The 17,500-nt window shown below is 49.6% G+C and overlaps 1 long non-coding RNA gene and 1 other non-coding gene across 2 annotated transcripts in view; both read left to right on the top strand.

The window, feature by feature from the left end:
- LOC141027641 (uncharacterized) overlaps window positions 1–17,500 on the top strand; it is a 24,843-nt gene that overhangs the window by 4,319 nt on the left and 3,024 nt on the right. The window lies entirely within an intron of this gene.
- Window positions 4,572–4,727, top strand: LOC120970309 (5.8S ribosomal RNA). The gene has a single exon (XR_005765028.1). It is a non-coding gene; the product is annotated as a 5.8S ribosomal RNA (ribosomal RNA).

Genomic DNA, 17,500 nt, shown 5'->3' with positions numbered 1-17,500 from the left:
TACACGGACCCGTTAACGGGCGGTACGTGGACACGGGAGAAAAGTGGCCGATGCCCGTCGTGGACGGAACCAGACGCGCGCCATGGAAAACTGGGCAAAACCACGTACGAGGCACACACACGTACACAGACCCTTACACGGACCCGTGAACGGGCTGTACGTGGACACGGGAAAAAAAGAGGCCGACGCCCGTCGTGGACGGAACGGGACGCGCGCCATGGAAAAAAGGGCAAAACCACGTACGAGGCACACACACGTACACGGACCGTTACACGGACCCCTGAACGGGCGGTACGTGGACATGGGAAAAAAGTGGCCGACGCCCGTCGTGGACGGAACCGGACGCGCGCCATGGAAAACTGGGCAAAACCACGTACGAGGCACACACACGTACACGGACCCTTACACGGACCCGTGAACGGGCTGTACATGGACACGGGGAAAAAGGGGCCGACACCCGTCGTGGACGGAACAGTACGTGCGCCATGGAAAACTGGGCAAAACCACGTACGAGGCACACACACGTGCACGAACCCTTACACGAACCCGTGAACGGGCTGTACGTGGACACGGGAAAAAAGCGACCGACGCCCGTCGTGGACGGAACCAGACGCGCGCCATGGAAAACAGGGCAAAACAATGTAATTCGCACACACACATACACGGACCATTACACGGACCCGTGAACGGGCGGTATGTGGACACGGGAGAAAAGTGGCCGACGCCCGTCGCGGACGGAACCGGACGCGCGCCATGGAAAACTGGGCAGAACCACGTACGAGGCACACACACGTACACAGACTCTTACACGGACCCGTGAACAGGCTGTACGTGTACACGGGAAAAGAAGCAGCCAACGCTCGTCGTGGACGGAACGGGATGCGCGCCATGGAAAACAGGGCAAAACCACGTACGAGGCACACACACGTACACGGACCGTTACACGGACCCGTGAACGGGCGGTACGTGGACACGAGAAAAAAGTGGCCGACGCCCGTCGTGGACGGAACCGGACGCGCGCCATGGAAAACTGGGCAAATCCACATACGAGGCACACACACGTACACGGACCCTTACACGGACTCGTGAACGGGCTGTACGTGGACACGGGGAAAAAGGGGCCGACACCCGTCGTGGACGGAATGGGATGTGCGCCATGGAAAACTGGGCAAAACCACGTATGAGGCACACACACGTACAAGGGCCCTTACACGGACTTGTGAACGGGTGGTACGTGGACATGGGAAAAAAGCGGCCGACGCCCGTCATGGTCGGAACCGGACGCGCGCAATGGAAAACATGACAAAACCACATATGAGGCACACACACGTACACGGACCCGTGAACGGGCTGTACGTGGACACGGGAAAAAACTGGCCGACGCCCGTCGTGGACGGAACCGGACGCGCGCCATGGAAAACTGGGCAAAACCTCATACGAGGCACAGGCACGTACATGGACACGTGAACGGTACGAGAGGTCCGGGAGAAAAAAGGCCCATACGCCATGGAAACCGGGTCAAAACTAGCTAATGATGGTCAAGAAACGGTGCCATGGCAGCGAAAACATGTCTCGTGGCAGAAAAACGCTGCCACGGCAGCGTTTCAAAACAGTGTACCCCTCCTTCACAAACTGAAGGGCAGGGGTCCCAATGGGGGCTAAAACCCTCAGGTATAGTAGGGAGGAGGGGTCCTTCCTGGTGGGCGTACGGAACACGGGTGGTTTTTCTTAGGAAAAAAACCCGTTTTCTCGTACGCCCATCCTTTCCCAACGTTGCCTCGGATGTCCCGTCGTTATGCCATCACGAAGGTGCTGGCCCGGTCCCGTGTACGTCTCGTGAGAAATCCTGACCCTACAGCCGAACGTGGCTCGGGAAATAGGAAAGTACCCCGTTACGTACATGATCCGACCGACGGTAAACAGTCGCAACGGTGTCCCTCGAATGTCACCTCCGGAAAACCGTTGCCCTCCGGGGGCAACGTCATCGCTGTCCCGGTCCCCTGTACGTCTCAAGTGAAATTCTGACCCAACAGCCGAATGCGGCTCGGGAAACAGGAAAGTAGCCTGTTTCGTGCATGATAAGACCGTCGGACAACGTTGCACCGACGTCCCGATTAAGTTGCCTTCGGGAAATCGTTGCATCCGTAACTTTATTGCTGCGGGTGTGACACACGCGTGATTTGGCCTTGCAGGACGCCTTCGTGCAAGTGATCCTCCCGTGCTCTGCACGGGCGAAGGCTTGGTTGGTTTGACCGCTTGTTGGCTACTAAGCGCATGAGTAGCTTTGGACCCGTGTCTGCCGGTAGATCCCCTGTTGTACTGCGGCCGACTACCGGCGCCATGTCCCGTCCCTCGTATGGCTTCGAATCGCTGGGTTAAGAGTGCTTGCGTGCTAGTACCCGACCTACGGGAAGTGGTGCTTCGGATAACTGTTGCCTCGCGGCGGACGCCCTTTGGTTGTGCCGCTGCGTCCAAATAGCGCTTGCGGCGTTGCCTCGTGGCGCTGGCACGTTACGTGCCCGCTGCTATCAAGGCAACCTCGCTCCTGCTTTTGGTCTCGGGTACTGCTGAGGATAAAGGGTCGTGGCCTGTTCGGTTGCCTCGACCCGACCCGAAGCTCTCTGAATTGTTAACAACCGGAACAGGAGTTGTCTCTACCTCTCCACAGTTACGTGGTAGGATATGTGACTCTCTGCGTCGATCCTCAAGGAGGATGTGCTATGCCACTCAAGAGCGACATCCGGCCCGGCTGTTGCCTCTGAGTTTCCGTGAAAGTGGAAGCGCAGGACGATGGTCGTGCTGGGCGTCACCAAGGACGTGCTACCTGGTTGATCCTGCCAGTAGTCATATGCTTGTCTCAAAGATTAAGCCATGCATGTGCAAGTATGAACCAATTTGAACTGTGAAACTGCGAATGGCTCATTAAATCAGTTATAGTTTGTTTGATGGTACGTGTTACTCGGATAACCATAGTAATTCTAGAGCTAATACGTGCAACAAACCCCGACTTCTGCGAGGGGCGCATTTATTAGATAAAAGGCTGACGCGGGCTCTGCTCGCTAATCCGATGATTCATGATAACTCGACGGATCGCACGACCTTCGTGCCGGCGATGCATCATTCAAATTTCTGCCCTATCAACTTTCGATGGTAGGATAGGGGCCTACCGTGGTGGTGACGGGTGACGGAGAATTAGGGTTCGATTCCGGAGAGGGAGCCTGAGAAACGGCTACCACATCCAAGGAAGGCAGCAGGCGCGCAAATTACCCAATACTGACAAGGGGAGGTAGTGACAATAAATAACAATACCGGGCGCATTAGTGTCTGGTAATTGGAATGAGTACAATCTCAATCCCTTAACGAGGATCCATTGGAGGGCAAGTTTAGTGCCCGCAGCCGTAGTAATTCCAGCTCCAATAGTGTATATTTAAGTTGTTGAAGTTAAAAAGCTCGTAGTTGGACCTTGGGCCGGGTCGGCCGGTCCGCCTCACCGCGAGCACCGACCTACTCGACCCTTCGGCCGGCATCGCGCTCCTAGCTTTAATTGGCCGGGTCGTGTTTCCGGAATCGTTACTTTGAAGAAATTAGAGTTCTCAAAGCAAGCCATCGCTCTGGATACATTAGCATGGGATAACATCATAGGATTCCGGTCCTATTGTGTTGGCCTTCGGGATCGGAGTAATGATTAATAGGGACAGTCGGGGGCATTCGTATTTCATAGTCAGAGGTGAAATTCTTGGATTTATGAAAGACGAACAACTGCAAAAGCATTTGCCAAGGATGTTTTCATTAATCAAGAACGAAAGTTGGGGTTCGAAGACGATCAGATACCATCCTAGTCTCAACCATAAACGATGCCGACCAGGGATCGGCGGATGTTGCTTATAGGACTCTGCCGACACCTTATGAGAAATCAAAGTCTTTGGGTTCCGGGGGGAGTATGGTCACAAGGCTAAAACTTAAAGGAATTGACGGAAGGGCCTTAGATGTTCTGGGTGGCACGCGCGCTACACTAATGTATTCAACGAGTATATAGCCTTGGCCGACAGGCCCGGGTAATCTTGGGAAATTTCATCGTGATGGGGATAGATCATTGCAATTGTTGGTCTTCAATGAGGAATGCCTAGTAAGCGCGAGTCATCAGCTCGCGTTGACTACGTCTCTGCCCTTTGTACACACTGCCCGTCGCTCCTACCGATTTACTGGTCCGGTGAAGTGTTCGGATCGCGGCGACGGGGGTGGTTCGCCGCCCCCGACATCGTGAGAAGTCCATTGAACCTTATCATTTAGAGGAAGGAGAAGTCGTAACAAGGTTTCCGTAGGTGAACCTGCGGAAGGATCATTGTTGTGACCCTGACCAAAATAGAACGCGCACGCGTCATCCAATCCGTCGGCGACGGCACCATCCGTCGCTTGGCCAATGCCTCGACCACCTCCCCTCCTCGGAGCGGGTGGGGGCTCGGGGTAAAAGAACCCACGACACCGAAGGCGTCAAGGAACACTGTGCCAAACCCGGGGGCATGGCTAGCTTGCTAGCCGTCCCTTGTGTTGCAAAGCTATTTAATCCACACGACTCTTGGCAACGAATATCTCGGCTCTTGCATCGATGAAGAATGTAGCGAAATGCGATAGCTGGTGTGAATTGTAGAATCCCGCGAACCATCGAGTCTTTGAACGCAAGTTGCGCCCGAGGCCACTCGGCCGAGGGAACGCCTGCCTGGGCGTCACGCCAAAACACGCTACCAACCACCCTCATCGGGAATCGAGATGCGGCATCTGGTCCCTCGTCTCGCAAGGGGCAGTGGACTGAAGATCGGGCTGCCGGTGTACCGCGCCGGACACAGCGCATGGTGGGCGTCCTCGCTTTATCAACGCAGTGCATCCGACGCGCAGCCGGCATTATGGCCTCAGAACAACCCTGCAAACGAAGCGCACGTCGCTTCGACCGCGACCCCAGGTCAGGCGGGACTACCCGCTGAGTTTAAGCATATAAATAAGCGAAGGAGAAGAAACTTAGAAGGATTCCCCAAGTAATGGCGAGCAACCGGGAGCAGCCCAGCTTGAGAATCGTGCGACTTTGCCGTCCGAATTGTAGTATGGAGAGGCGTCCTCAGCGACGAACCGGGCCCAAGTCCCCTGGAAAGGGGCGCCTCGGAGGGTGAGAGCCCCGTCCGGCCCGGACCCTATCGCCCCACGAGGCGCCGTCAACGAGTCGGGTTGTTTGGGAATGCAGCCCAAATCAGGCGGTAGACTCCGTCCAAGGCTAAATACAGGCGAGAGACCGATAGCGAACAAGTACCGCGAGGGAAAGATGAAAAGGACTTTGAAAAGAGAGTCAAAGAGTGCTTGAAATTGCCAGGAGGGAAGCGGATGGGGGCCGGCGATGCGCCCCGGCCGTATGCGGAACGGCTCTTGCTGGTCCGCCGCTCGGCTCGGGGTGTGGACAGTTGTCGACCGCGCCGGCGGCCAAAGGCCGGGGACCCTAGGTGACGGTGTCCTGGACTAGGGGGTACTCACCACGTCGTCCCCCGATCAGTTAGATTGGGCCGAGGACCCCCATGGCCGTATACTCATGGGCCAGTTCGGATAGTTGCCGCATACAAGGAAGATTCCGCAAGACTTGGTGATAAAGACAACGACTCCTCCCCACCGGCGTATTCGGCTAGGACTCTTGTCATCCTAGGCCTCTGGTGCATTATATAAACTGAGGCTAGGCTAGTCGATAGATATATACAACAATCATAATCATAGGCTAGCTTCTAGGGTTTAGCCTCTACGATCTCGTGGTAGATCAACTCTTGTAATACTCATATCATCAAGATCAATCAAGCAGGAAGTAGGGTATTACCTCCATCGAGAGGGCCCAAACCTGGGTAAACATTGTGTCCCCCGCCTCCTGTTACCCATCGATCCATGACACACAGCTTGGGACCCCCTACCCGAGATCCACCAGTTTAGACACCGACATTGGTGCTTTCATTGAGAGTTCTGTTGTGTGATCGGCAAAAGTATCGATGGCTCGTCTGCAGATTAACTGTGACGTCGACATCTTTGTCACCGGCTCGACTGGTCAACTTGGCTTGACCGAGGACTGTGCCCTGCCTCGGATTGTCATGTTTGGACGAGGGCCTTCATCAACACCAACTCCGATCTCTATCAAGATCATGGAGGAATCATCCATGGAGTTCGGGGGCTCAATGTCAACATTGCGCTTGGGTGACCGTGCTGTTTTTTTGGACAGCAAACTCGTATCCGCTGCCACCGCCTCCTCGAGTGTCGTTTTAACGATCACTTCGGTGGAATTGTGCGGAATTGAGTCTACAACAACCCTGGAAAATTTCGTCGAGTTCCGATGGAGGAATCTCTGACAATGTATGATATACCGGAGCCCTGTCAAATCCAGACGGGAATCGAGTTTAGGGCGTGGTCTCCGGAGCCCAGCTCGGAGGTCCCTTGGAATATCCAACCGTTCATTCGCTGCGGAATTCCCATATCTACCACCCCTCAAAATTTCAGCTCGATCCGACCGTCCAAACTCCGGGAACCTTCCGATTAGTGCATCACTTTTCAGATCTGTTTTCTGCGCGAATACGGATCCGATCCGAATACATGTTTCTCTATGAACGTGATATTGGACAACCTTTTCAAAGGAATTTTATTCTAAGGTATTGCGCGTTGTTCTTAACACGTGCCCATAAAATTTTAAGCCTCCTCTGAGGTAATCTTCGCCATCACGCTGGTGTCAAACTAGTCCGGCAATATAGCTCCACGCTGCCGACCTGCGCTAGACATGTCGTCGCTTTTTGAGCCGACCTCAACTTCTTCGAATCCTCACCTCGGCGAGCCGAGCAAGAGTTCGGAATCGCCAAAGGTAAATCATCACCAACATCGCCGCCCCGCAGATTACACGGAGCGGGCACACCGGCATCGCCGCATGGTCACTTCATCAAACCAGCATTGGCCGCGTCATAAGTTACGGCCTGCGTCAGCATGGCCGCACTGTTGCTTCTTCGAGCCGATGTCCATCACGCCGAAATACCTCAACACCTCGGCTGACATGGCGGCTGCAACGACTCCTCACCGACCTGCTCCGTCACGTCGGCTAGACTGGGGACTTGGCTATTTCTTCGCCAACATACTCCGGTGACTTCGGCGTCACCAGCCGACCAGCTTCGTCACGTTAGCTGGACCGAGGGCTTCCCCATGCCGTCGCTTTATCGCTCATCAGGCAATGGGTATGCGGATCGATTCCCAATTTTGGGAGTCGCTTTTCTTCGGACTGCTACAACAGATAAACCAGGTGCTATTAATCCTAGTAATTTCTTCTTGCTTGGGTTTACTTTTCCGAAGAATTATTATTCTGGTTTGTTCCATCATCTGTACACAGGTATGTCAAATGATGGCCACATTAACGACGGTCGCGTGGTGGTTCGGTCGGTTTCCGTATATAGTTCGGCGAACGCCGCATCCGGAACCCGGACCGCCCTGCAAACTCAAGCTTTGTCACGCCTTCACTGTGTCACGCCGATGCCCTGCATCGACATTGGCTTTGGTGCCAGGCCACATCCATTTTATTTTGCGTAAATTAATAATGCAAGGATTTTTATATATTTATATTATTATTGTTGGCCTGCACTATTTTACATGTGCAGGTAATGGACTTTGACTGCGTCACATGGTCTCTTCGACGTCACACTGCCGGCCTACATTGGCCGTGCTATGTAACCACTTCGGAGTGCCGAGCTCTTCGCTCCGCCACCTCGGGACTGGCTTGGGGGATGGAACCTTGTACCGCATCAAGCTCGGACCATGTCATCAATGCCGAACGCATTAACCAGCTAAGTCGCTTTCATGCTCAAAGCTTTAAATTTTTAACCTACGTTCGGTTCGACCAAGCATTATACTTTTTTGAAAAAAGTTGTTTGTGATAAAATTCCTTGTCATAACTTTGTTTGTGACACACATACTCAAATCCCCTTTTTATTTGGGGGCTCCCTTGATGAGATTTTCCTCTTGCATATGATTATACTTGTACGGCTTCGTTCCTTGTTCGTGTATTACGCCACAATATGCACCATATTGACCTAAGCGATTTGCAAGCTGGGTTGCCTTGCTCCTGTGTTTACCTCTACGTTCCCGATTGTTCGGCTAGGGAGTAAAGGGAGCACAACTGCGATTGTCACGATTGGGTCATCTGTGCCGGACATCAGACTGGGTGACGCCGAAAGCTAGCGCTCTTACTATTTTCAATAATGGTCGGCACACAACGGAACTCATGAGTACAAAAAATCTATTGCACAAGTCTCATAGTAATAATGAGCAACCGAAGAAAGGTATCGGTGGGGGTACTATTTTCTTCGAAGATGTTTCTTACACTTTGTCCAGTATGGCATAAGTTCCCTGAGCGCGCTTTGTCTATTACAGCCTTATGGCCTGTTGCCAGGTTATCGGAAACACCGTCGATATTCTCGACAGGTGGAGTACATAACACTTTTTGGTCCTTGACCGAAGAGGGAGAAGCCGACGGTCGGTTAAGACACGTATAAAGTTCGGGTGAACACACGTATATGATATAAGTACTTCGATACATACAATCATTATACATAAAATTCTTTTACCCAAGTCACTTGGGGGCTCTTCAATTTATATGAGTTGTTTTATAGTAAATGTGTTTTCTTCTTGGTCGTTGCAAAGTCTTTTTCTACCGCTCCTTTTTTGACCCGAAGTCTTGAGATCGGATTTGTCATGTTAAAGCACGACAGAAGCACAATTTTTTTCGAATTCTCGGATTGGCACCGAACACTTGATCTTTTTCGGACGTCATGTTTTAATTGACGTTTTTTGGTTGTCCAAGCTTTTGGCACATTTAAACTATTTGTGTGTTTCCAACATAAGTCTCGCAGTGCAATGCCGGACATCATTACAGATTCGGCAAAAACATTCTCGGATATTGCTATATATGCATCGGTCTCGAATTGTGTCTTCGGTCAATAGTTGGGCTGCCCGGCTCCTGTGCTTGACTCCTATGTTCCGCTTTGTTCGGCTAGGTGTGCAACGGGAGAACCACTGCGATTGTGCTTCCAGCTCACATGGTTAAGCACCTTAGTGGAGAAAGCCAAAAACTGACTGTCACAATAAGCGCAAACTGGTCAGCGATCCGATAACCGTGTTAAATGATGGGCCGTTCATAACATTGGCCGAAGTGTTTACGGCTTGACCTCAGCTGTCGCCGAACACTAACCGGGGGCTTGTAGCTAGCTTCCCCAGTTTAAAGCTCCTATGACTAAGTGAAAGTTATAAAGCCAAAGATATCTGATTGCCTCGTTTCCGCTAACACAACCGCCTCTGGGCACCGAGACGTCGGCTAAGGGTTGTCTGGTTATTGCAAAAACACCATGCGTAGTATCTACAAAGGGGTAGAAGCCGACGATGGGACACTTTCAACTGATAAATAGTCGCAATGAAGTCAAAATAAGTATATATCATCAGCATTTGTATTCATTATACAAGCGTTGCCTTCCATACTTATCGTTATAAAGCCATAAATATGCATCAATTTGACTTAAGATTTTGGCCAAGCTGGGTTGCCTGGCTCCTGTGCTTACCCCTACATTCCCGATTGTTCGGCTAGGCGGTAAAGGGAGCACCTCTGTGATTGTTACTACTGGGTCATCCGAGTTAGTACCTCAGACTGGGTGAAGCCGAAAGCTAGCAATCTTAAAGGATCACATTGGTCGGCAATGACGGAAGTAAAAATTTTGGTTCATTAATACCATAGAGTTCGGGATCTTTTCCCGAACTAAATCCTCAATATTTTCCTCCCACATTGATCGGAGCTGAGGTTTCATGATCATGCTTAGCATGACAACCCAAAGAAAGGAACCGATAGTGGGACTATTTTCTTTGGAAGATGTTTCTTACGTTAAAAAGCAATATAACATATCTCTCTGCGTACCTTTGTTTATAAAGCCGTATGGCCAGATTGCCTTGTTTGCCGTACGTCTTTGCCCTCATAAAGGCTTTATAAAGTAGGACAAACACTCCTCGGCTGCTGGCCAAGGAGGTGGAAGCCGATGGTCGGTCAACAAAGTTTTTTACAATGCGGATCTAAGCATTAATGATGTAGAGTACTTGGATACATAGAATCATTACACATACTTTGTGATTTTACTCTGGATATCGATCCTTAATTCGGCTACCCGTGCCCACATTAAGGCTCGGTGCCTACTGGGCTTCTGCTTATCATTTACAAATATTAAAGGGGTACGTCGATCCCCTGATCTGGTGTTGCCACCCGACCAGCTGTGTCTCGGGGGCTATTGCATTGCCTATTCAATGCAGAAAATTTGCAGTGCTCAATGTTCGGCTTGACCGAACTATGCGCAAGCGCGTCTTCGGACAATAATAGGTACCATCTGCACCTATCCGGCATCAAGCTAACATATTACGATGACATCTCAAGACCCTCTATCAAGGGCCTGTTCGCCGATCACTATTTTCCCTAATGTATCACACCGTGTTTCTATTCCTAAGTATGCTGCCGAGCTGGGAATTGATCCTTAGGCCGATTTCACGAATCGACCTGAGTCTCAGGGGCTACTGGGGTCAGCGGTTTGATTTTATCCTTCCGGTTCATCCCGGATATTAGGCCAACATGCACCTTGAGGGCTACTAGCTATACATCTCGTCAGAGATTACATTGCACAATTCGGAATTAAATTCATAAAAATCAGCCCGTGGCCAAGGTGGTGCACCACCTCGGAAGCAGTCCGGCATAAAGCTCGGGCGCCAGTGGCTGGCTCCATAGAGGGCATTTCCGGTATTAAGCTTAGCTAAACTCTTTCAAATTTTTTCAACCAAGGTGATCTATGACACCTCGGATATAATCCGGCGTTGGAGCTCGGATATAGTACGACGTTGGAGCTTGGACACAGTCCGGCGTTGGATCCTGGATACATTCCGGCGTTGGAGCTCGGAAGCAGTCCGGCGTTGGTGCTCGGCTGCAAAGGACACCTCGAATGCAGTTTGGCGTTGGAGCTCGGACGCAAGAGTACACTGCCGCCCGGGAACAACTTCAAACCCGAGGTGTGGCATAAAAATAACAAGGCATTGATAAAGGCCGAGAACTTAAAGGGGCTTGTCGGGGATATATCCCGCGGTATGACCCGGCCGGAATTGGCGACTCACTCGTGGCCCGCCCGGAGCTTGGCGATTCACAGATAACCTGCCCGATCTTGGCGACTCATTAGTAACCCGGCGGGCGGGTCATATGGACAACAAGGCTCAAAGCCCAGAAGGCCGGCTCATGTTATGATGGGCCGGATTAAGAGGAAGGGGATGACGAATATTTCCTTTACAAGGAAACAAGACCCGGACTTGTAATTAACTTGTAAGAGAAGATAGACTAGTCCTAGTCCTACTAGGACTCCACATGTAACCCGCCCCTCTAACTTATATAAGGAGGGGCAGGGCTCCCCAAAGAGGGACAAGCAACAAGAAACAATCTCTAAGGCTAGACACAAAGAGCCGGCTTACCGGCGACCCTCTCACGAGCATAATGAGACCTAGCCTCAAACAGCATGTAGGGCTATTACCGGATGATGTTTCCCGGGGCCCGAAGCTGTCTAAACCCTTGTCTTGTGCGTTGAACCGCCCTGCGTCTCTCATCCCAATCAACCCCTCTCAAGCTACCACATAGATGCGCTGGCCTCGCGACTAAGTCCTGACACTAAAGACATCTGCCGTGACAATTCCACGACAGTTGGCGCCCACCGTGGGGCTTCGCGCACGGTGGTGTTGAGTTCTTGGAGGGATCTTTTCCAGGAATCGAGAAGCTCGCGATTATCGGATGAGAAAGCGCCGGGACGGACAGCCTGCAGGATAACCCGGCAGTAGACAGCCGTGGACAGACAGCCTCGGACACAGCCGATAAGAGAATTTAGGGTTGCGCGCGTGGCCGCACCTGACGAGGGGATTCATCTGGATCAATTTCCTCCACGGTGTTCTACAAAAGTCGCCGAGACCGACAGGAAGATTCGCCTTGGCACCGTTGCAGAAATCTACCAAAGGAGACTCGTTTTCCGGGTCGGAGGCAGAGTTCGCTGTAGCCGTGCGTGGACAGTCAAGAAAATACAGCCACATCTTACCATCTATGGATAAGTACACACAACCTGAATTGTTGCTAGTACTGGTACATGTCAGATCAAGAAGGTTCTCCCAAAAGGAGTCATCCATAGTTTGCTACGTACAGACCGGGTCAAATCAAAGGAAAAAAAAGAGGGACACGGATCAATTTCCACCACTGCTACAGCGTATTGCCGAGATGGACAGGGGTTCAGAGGAATTTCTTTTTCTTTGGTTAAGTGGTATGCCGTACGCCGTGGAATCGGTCCAATGGCAAGTCTCCGCCGAGAAAACAGATCTCTGCTAACCGTTCCAAAGTACTACTAGTATCATGGGCATGGAAATAAAAAAAGGATACAAAAAAAAATCAGAAGGAAAGATGCGGTCTGCCAGGTTGGAGTGCTACTAGTATACGTGATTTTGGAAAGTACTACTTGAGTACATCACGTGAAAAAAAACCCATGGGGGCGCTAGTAGGACTAGCTACTACTATTACAGAGCAGGGGTATATGCCCGTCACATCTTTTCAAGGCTGCTAAAAAAAAGGGGTGCCAGGCTACCAGACAAAATTATCGGGGCTGGTGTTTGACGAAAGGTAAATTATTCATGAGCATGCGCCAGCATCATTTTTATTGGCGTTCGTCTGTGTCGTGCAACTTCACGGACACGCGTGTAAGCCGCCGTCCCCCATAGTCCGGTCTACATCAACATACGGCCGACTTGCCCGTCCGTGCCGGTTTCCAACACCGATGCCGATTCTCCCCGTCACACCGGCTTACAATACCACGGTCGACGCATCTGTTGTCCGGGCGAATCAGGTGTTATCCCTCCAATGTATTTTATAAGTACATGTTAATTCATCCGACAACAGTTACTCTGGCCTGTAATATTTTTATGCAGGACGACTATTAAAAGAAAAAGGGGTGGTATTATACCGCGGAGGCATGTTCGGCTGTGCCGCGCAGCTTCACGGACACGCGTATCGCGGTCCGGTTTACATCAACGCGCCGGCCGACTCGCCCGTCCGCACCGCCTTACAACACCACGGACGAATCGCCCGTCAGCCCTCGCGGCCGGTTCACGCGTCCGCGCCGGCTTACAACGCGGAGGACAACTTGCTCGTCCGCACCGGCTCACAAACACCGTGGCCGGTTTATCTGTCTGCTCCCACGGCCGATTCACCCGTGAAAGGTTTCAGTTTCACTTAGTGATCATCAACTTCATGGCGGATTATTTTCGGCCGAAACACATCATGTGATATCCATCTAAAATATATTTTTAGTACATATTATTTTTGTCAAAGAATAGTTTATGTTTGCCTTGGTCTGCAATATTGCTTATACAGGGCAATTATTTATGACAAAAAGTGATATTATACTGCGGAGATGGAGGCACGCCAACATCTTTTGGCGCAGGTGGTCTTCGTTATTCAACGGACCCTCGCACCGGCTTACAACGCCGTGGCCGTCTCTCGCGACCGCGCCGGCTTACCATGCCGTGGCCGTCTCTCGCGACCACGCCAGCTTACAACAAGGAGGACAACTCACCCGTCCGCACCGGTTTATAATGCCACGGCCGACTCATCTGTCTGTGCCGCCTCTGATGTTACGATCGTCTTTACCGTCCGTCTCTCGCGGCCTGATCTACATCAACACACCAGGCCACACTTGGCTGGATGAGTTGTTTATTGATTATGAGCAAGTCACTACTTGGGAAGCCCGGTTTTCTTCCAACAAACTGGAGGCAAATTATCATATATTATCAGCCGTCGTCTGCACTGGATGGTTCAATGGGCAGGTGCACGAGTCGCCGTCACTACAGTTTGGTTAAACTTCAAACAGCCAGTTGGAAGGAACCATTGGCCGAGTTGCTGACACGGCGCATACGGGATTATTTATAACCCGCCGCAGTCACCTCAACCTTCTGTGGATACACATCGTGCTATCAACACCAATGATATACAGGTTATGCCGGTTTATATCACGGTTAAATATGGAGAATCTCAAGCCAACTCCTCGAGTCATCTTGAGACTCGGGGGCTACAGTGACATGACTCGGGAACCCCGGATCGTTGGAGAATGATAACCCGGTTCCGGAGGCTGCTACCATATTAATGAAAATTTAAAAGCCGTCAGAAAATTTCCGGTTCAAAATAAAGATTCCGGTTTAAAATCCGGTTCAAGAGAAATTTATCTGCCACAAAGCTTTGAAGCTCTCAATCCGGTTCAAAATCCGGTTCAAGGTAAATTTGTCTATTACAAAACTTTGAAACTCTCAATATCCGGTTTAAGAATTTCCGGTTCAAAAAAGAATTTATTCCTCGCAAAGTTCGTGTTCTCAGGAAAAATTAAAGGGACTAAAGAGTCTGTTACAAAACACAACTCAAATATAGGTACCCTGCTTTAATGACCATTGGGAGCTGATCGTATTCGAATTTAGCTTAACCCTTTTGGTGTGACCCCGATCGTATTCGAATCAAAGTCGTTAAATATTCTCATGATCACCAGGGGGCTTCCTGTTCAAACATAGGTCGTATTCGAACCAAAGAGAACATAGCTGTCGATACCCTTTTGATCGGCACACTGCCGAGCTCATTGGGTAGTTTCTTGGTCATATTTGAACCATAGCTCAACCCCCTTTGGGAACCGACGTGGATCGTATTCGAATCAGCATCGTTAAACAACTCTCAAGGTCATTTGGGGGCTTCCTGTTCAAACATGGGTCGTATTCGAACCAAAGAGAACATAGCTGTCGGTACCCTCTTGATCGGCAACGCCAAAGCCACTCGGGGCTATATGATCGTATTCGAATCTTAGCTTAACCCCTTTGGGATGGTTTTCTGATCGTATTCGAATCAGAAGCCTCAAAATTTTTTGAAGTCTCTTTTTGCAAACAATTTTTGGATTTTATTTGAAGCTCTTTTTTTTCATATCTGAAGTGTATATGAGTGGTTGCTATTTAACCCGGCTTGATTTTCGATGATAAATCGCCAGCTTATGACAATCATCATCTATGTGGAAGCATTGGCTTCTAGGGATCGGGTTATCACCCTTACTGCACAGGTCATGTAAACCGGCAGTACAAATTCAATATCACAGTGGTTATATGTGAGATATTATGACCCGCCCTGCGGTAAACCGCCAAGGGATCTTGTGATCTACTTGTGTGCAGGATAAGACTACATTTGGGTGGTTACCCGCCCTGGCTTTTAACGTTAAGTCGCCAGGGCATATGTTGTTTGAACTCTGTGCAGGATTTACAGGGCTATGACTTACATAAATGATTAAGTTCAAGCCCATCATCAAAGATTGAAATTGGTGTCTCAAAAGGGTTGTCAATTCTTGGTTTTCTCAAAGGCTATAAGCCGCCGGGTTATAAAATTTCCGGCTTACAATGGAGGCGTAATAAATCGCCATCGACCAAGAGTCGCCGGGTATTTAAACTCCGGATTTACTTGTCAACAGATAAGGTATTTGGAATCTTTAAATAGCCAAACTTGGCTGGATTTTCATTATGATTTCAATGATTGAGGTTTTCAAACCGGGTTAGTCAGATCTTTAATAGCCAACATGGCTGGATTTTGATTATGGTTATCAGAAACTAATATTATGATTGAGGTTTTCAAAGTCGCTTCAGCGCAATGGCTATTATTTTATCAATGGATATGATTTATTCTACAATGGAAGGAATAGTCCTGAGTCGCTGCAGGCTTACAACCCGGCACTTGGGGGCTACATTATTCAAATTGAGATTACATCAAATGTGCAAGTCCCATGTCACTGCCAGCATGCACCATGGCACTTGGGGGCTAATGCAAGATTACTTTTTATTGGCCTTGTTGAAGACCCGACTCATCATATTATGATAAACCGGCCCTTGGGGGCTACCAATTGCTCCTGTCAACAATTCAAGGTACATAAGTCTCAATCCATTATATTGAAGGATCCACTGTTTAGTTGGTAAAGCACAAAGCTCTTAACCTTGTGGACGTGGGTTCAAGCCCCATGGTGAGGGTTACATCATATGATTATTTTCAATGAAAAGTCCTAGCTCAGTATTATCTTACTAAGCCGGCCCTTGGGGGCTACACATTGCTGTTCAAATTTACATGATCATATTTATAAAGTCCCTGCTCATTATTGCATAATGACCCGGCCCTTGGGGGCTACACTAGTTGAAGTTTTTGAGAATCAGGCAATTACAAGTCCCAGGTTGCTGCAAGCATGACAACCCGGCACTTGGGGGCTACATAATATGGAATATTCAGTTTTTACTAGTGATTGGGATGAACAACATGGATTTCTTCAAAGTGGCAGTATTCATATTGAAGCAAGTCTTAAGCCATCGCTTTGTTCTGCTCAAGACTTGGGGGCTACAGGTATTATATTATTATCAAAGAAATATCTTCAATTTCTCTGTTTTGAGCAAAACCAGATTGATCCGGTGTCACCAATCATTATGACCCTGTGTCTGTAAACCGGCGTCATTAACAATCATAAACCGGCGTCGGCGACAATTATGACTTGCCATCATCTATTTATAACCCGGCAATTTTGGTACTCATAAACCGGCAAGTTTTATATCTTTAAGCCGGATGAATATAAGTTGAATATTTGAAGACCAATATTTTTGTCAAGTCAGAGCATTGAAAGCCGATTCAAGTGGATTGTTTCTTACAATATTTCTCTACAAGAGACCAATGCCAGCAAATTGACTCTGAAGCTGGCCTATTGACCCGGATTTCTCAAAAGAAGTATCTGGATTTTTTGCATTCACAAAGTTTGAACATATCTACTAAAGGAGATTTTCTATGAGTTCATGGGCATGTATCAAGAAAGAAATCACAAGGATTTAAAGATGATCAGGTGCCGGCTTACAAAATTTAACCCGGAGCACAACCTATCAAGTTTGTTCTTGTGTTTATTTTACAGGATCAGTTTAACATGGATAAATCCAAATTAAACTGGGGGCTAATGTCGGGGATATATCCCGCGGTATGACCCGGCCGGAATTGGCGACTCACTCGTGGCCCGCCCGGAGCTTGGCGATTCACAGATAACCTGCCCGATCTTGGCGACTCATTAGTAACCCGGCGGGCGGGTCAGATGGACAACAAGGCTCAAAGCCCAGAAGGCCGGCTCATGTTATGATGGGCCGGATTAAGAGGAAGGGGATGACGAATATTTCCTTTACAAGGAAACAAGACCCGGACTTGTAATTAACTTGTAAGAGAAGATAGACTAGTCCTAGTCCTACTAGGACTCCACATGTAGCCCGCCCCTCTAACTTATATAAGGAGGGGCAGGGCTCCGCAAAGAGGGACAAGCAACAAGAAACAATCTCTAAGGCTAGACACAAAGAGCCGGCTTACCGGCGA

The sequence above is a fragment of the Aegilops tauschii genome, chromosome 7, assembly GCF_002575655.3.
Source record: "Aegilops tauschii subsp. strangulata cultivar AL8/78 chromosome 7, Aet v6.0, whole genome shotgun sequence".
Lineage (NCBI taxonomy): Eukaryota > Viridiplantae > Streptophyta > Magnoliopsida > Poales > Poaceae > Aegilops > Aegilops tauschii.
The sequence above is the reverse complement of the archived record's forward strand: the minus strand, read 5'-3'. Positions and strand labels throughout refer to the sequence as shown.